The sequence below is a fragment of the Perissodus microlepis genome, chromosome 10 (assembly GCF_051167445.1).
Source record: "Perissodus microlepis isolate ML-2025 ecotype Zambia chromosome 10, ASM5116744v1, whole genome shotgun sequence".
Lineage (NCBI taxonomy): Eukaryota > Metazoa > Chordata > Actinopteri > Cichliformes > Cichlidae > Perissodus > Perissodus microlepis.
This window is the reverse complement of record NC_140470.1, coordinates 31,678,214-31,681,102: the sequence shown is the minus strand read 5'-3', so window position 1 is coordinate 31,681,102 and position 2,889 is coordinate 31,678,214.

The window sequence follows — 2,889 nt, the reverse complement described above, 5'->3', positions numbered from 1 at the left end:
CTAAATGGCACAATTAGCCTTGCGCAAAAAGTCAAAGTCATTTTTGTGAGTACAGAAAACATGTGCACGATATTTGTTTGTGAAGGAGTGACGGGAACTGATGACACTGTATTTCCTCATACTTCTGTAGCTTTGACAAACTGATGTTTGTTGTTGTAGATCTGCAGCATCCTGATACAGGAAGTCTGGTTCGGCTCTCTGATAAAAAGAAAAGTCTTCATCTCTGGTCCTCTGAGTCTTACAGTAGATAACACAGAGGTCACAGGGAGTTTATGTGGATGCTTTAATGTCCAAGTGTCTTTCCTGCTCGCCCTGATGTGAAAAAGCCCGACTAGCCCTGCAGGTCCAATCTGATCAGTCACACCTGTTATGGTTAAATTTAAGAACGCCGTCCATTTCATTAAAAGTAATGAGCGGATAATGAGGGCAAAACTTTGCCAGTCGAACACAAGGTGGCACTAAGTATGTGTCAAGTTTTTATAAACGTTGGAATAAGTGTCTGTATATTTTGTGAGTTTTGTCTTTGTTGTTTATTTTTAATGATATAATGACTCATTTTGTCTGAAATCAAATCAAATATAATATAACCACACCTGGACTGGCCGGTGGCCATTTTTCGTTTTTATGGTTGTTTCTTTTTGTTTTTCTTTTTTGTTTCTTTGTAACGGTATAAACAATGAAAGGTGGTGGAGTGGCCATTTGGCCATGATCGATTCTGGGCTGGACCAATTGCAGCAGAGGAGGTTGAACTTCAGTATAAAGTTTGGTATTGAGGTGAAAAGGAAAGCGATTTGTCCCCTACTTCATCTAGATTGAGAAAAAGACTCATTCTCCCCCCTCCCTCTCCTGTTGCTACTTCAGTCATGAAACTGATCAATGATCAGCTGATCGTCTCTCTTGTTTGTTTTTGCGCCAGAAAGAGGAAACCAGTGGAGGTCGCGCTAAACAACAGCAGCACGTTTAAGCTTGATCAGCTGTTGTTAGAATTTATTTAATATTACTTTCTAGTATCAGCTGATGTTTGCTGGAGCTACAGCTGTAAAAGCTGCTGGTCATGATATCAGTTTGGATATGTGGTGATTTGTTTGTTTGTTTTTTATGTAACAGTGTTTTCTGAAATGTTATTTTGTTGTTGATGTTGTAAATGTGATTTGCACTTCCCAGCCACCGTGCAAATGATCACTGCAGCATTACTGAGAGTTAAAAACTGTCTAAATTCTTTCATCTGTAACAAAATGATCACATGGCTGCCCTACCAGGTGTAACAGTTAAGTTTAACATCCAGGCATCCATGAAAACAGAATTTATGATATTTAACGGAGTTAGAAGTTAGCAGGGAGTTAGCTCGCTAGCTTCCATCTAAATATAATATACCATGTTCTTACTGAGAGATTTACGAAACAAATTCAAACGTACAGCTCTGCTATCACTTCCAACATAAATGAAGACGGGAAAGTAAACAACAGCGACGTTTGTAGGGTTAATGAATTTGAGCTAGCTGGTATATAATGATGTGCTACGTGATTGCTAGCGCGACAAAGCTATGTTAGCATAACATAAACAGTAGATTATAAAAGCTGGAGGAGGAACACTAAGAAACGGAGGACTTTTTTCCACCTGATTAAAGTTAACGTGAGGATTCCCGATGGTTAGGGACAAATGCAATCACATGGCAGGATGCTGTAAACGGACCAAAGTTCAGTCGGGAGAACAACTGAGATCATCCATCCACAATACGAAGTTAGTCATTAATATACTGCTGCATGGGCTGTAGTTACATCGTAAAGGTTGAAAAACTGAGCTTTAAAATGATTAACGGTAATAAAAACCGAGAGAAGCCGACAGTGATCACTGACTGTTTTTAGGGGCTTGTTGAGATTAAATACAACAAGATACAAAGCATTAAAACATGTTAAAAACACAACAGCCTTAATGAAGAAAGAGTAGAGTGGGCCCTGGATTCATCACGTCATCAATCATCATCCTCACTAATGTCCGAGTGTCAGACACAAACATGGGGATCAAACTCTGGCTGTTGTGGATCCTCCAGGTCTATTTAACACCGGCAAGAGTGAACCTGATGTGAGGAGGGAAATCACTCAGGTCTAAATGGTCCTGTTCACCCACGGAGACGACCTGAAGAGGAACATAGAAGAAGTCATCACTGACAGCAGATCGCTGCATAACTTACATCTACATGTAGAAGACAGGTTTGATGTTATACTCAAGTTCATGCAGAAATGTTGAAAATGTCAGAGTTGACTGATACTGGGAGACTGAACGCTGGGAAGGATGGGATACTTTAAGTAGTGCAAAGCTAGAAAAGGAAGACAGTCTGTGCTCATATCCTGAAGTCCAGTCAACTAACTGCTGTTTTTTATTTTAAATATTTTTCAGTTAAGTTTCATCTGAGCAGCACATTTATTTAGCATTTAAATAAATACTGCTTTATGTTTGAGACAACACCACGTACATCTAGAGACACTTCACTGTCAGGCTGTTAGCTAACCATCACATGTGTTGCACTCAAATGCTGCCAAACCCGTTTAAATAAAAAAATCACACTGAACTGTTTTATTACAATAACTTTAGTGTATTTAATGAAGCCATGCATGTTTGTCTCTGAGCCACAGCGACTTGAAGAAGATGCAGGTGAGAGTGAACGTGTGCGATCCTGAATAACTCCACAGGTTCACGAGATCCTCACATGAAATATGCAGGACTGAGAAACACATTTGACCTGATCAGCAGCAGGATGTTCGTCTGTAAACAGATGATCAGGTAAATTCAAAGCTGTGAACATCACGTGGAACAAAAGCTGGAACTCATCAAAATACAATGAACAGAAACAGTGTTTAAGTGGAAACTGCATGAAGGCACAGCTGAGTG